This window comes from Charadrius vociferus, unplaced genomic scaffold (genome assembly GCF_000708025.1).
Source record: "Charadrius vociferus isolate BGI_N301 unplaced genomic scaffold, ASM70802v2 scaffold332, whole genome shotgun sequence".
NCBI classification, from domain to species: domain Eukaryota; kingdom Metazoa; phylum Chordata; class Aves; order Charadriiformes; family Charadriidae; genus Charadrius; species Charadrius vociferus.
In genome coordinates this window covers 4,437,056-4,438,092 of record NW_009647418.1, presented here as the reverse complement: position 1 = coordinate 4,438,092, position 1,037 = coordinate 4,437,056, and positions in this window count along the sequence as shown.

The window sequence follows — 1,037 nt, the reverse complement described above, 5'->3', positions numbered from 1 at the left end:
CACCCGGCCGCAGCACGGTGGGGATGCTCAGCACCATCAGCTGCCACGGATGGCCGGAGCGGGGGCTCGGTGGCATGCCCACCCCCCGTGCCTCATCACGGGGCTGCGAGGGGGGAGCTCCTGGGGGTAAATGGCCACAAGCAGCCCAGCCAGGAGCCCACCTCGTGTTTTATTTCACGGGACAGCTATAGGAACGGCTGTAGGAACAGCTGATGTACGGGCCGAGCACATGGTCCAGCAGCACCCAGGGCTGGGAGGTGGGTTAAGAGATATTACACCCCGAACTCCCGCGTGGTGACTTCTGCTCTCCCACCCATCCCCGGGAGAGCGGGGACTCGCCAAAAATCACAGCCTCCTCACTCACGGTCCCCCACGTCTATGGCAATATCTATATTTTAAACCATATACTCACACAACCTGTAATCAGAGCAACACAAATAGCCCCTGCTTCCCATGTAAATTAAAAACACCCATTAGGCAGATTTCAAAAGATGTCAGTAGGCTTATAATTATACACGACATCCTTCCGAGATAAAAGCGATTACCGGGGATGCAAATCACTTAGCAACCAATCAGTGCCCCCAGAGTGCAAAGCACTGACCAGCCATCCATTTTCGCCTCGTCCTTTTATTCCCTGCATCGAGCAAATACAAACACAGATAAAGAGAGGCACAATAGCTCTTGACACGCAAATAGGTTAACATAATAAAGCCAGCTTTAGCCGGCTCACTCGAGGGAGAAAAGCAATTCTCAGGCAAGCAGGAGGTAATAAAACAGGGCTTTTGTGTTCCTGGCTCCCATTCTCACCCCTGCGCCAGCTTTGCTGCATTAGCTGATAGGCATCGCGGTTTGATTGAATTACCTTTCATGAATATTAGCTTTTTGAGGAATGCGCAGGCAGAAGAGAAAGGAGAAATGTCTTATTTTTGCATGCATGCGCCCGCTGCAGCCGGCCATGCGGCGGCACAGATGCCGGCGGGGATGGGAACGGGAACGGGAAGGGGAACGGGGGGTCCCGGCAGCTGCAGCCCCCGACC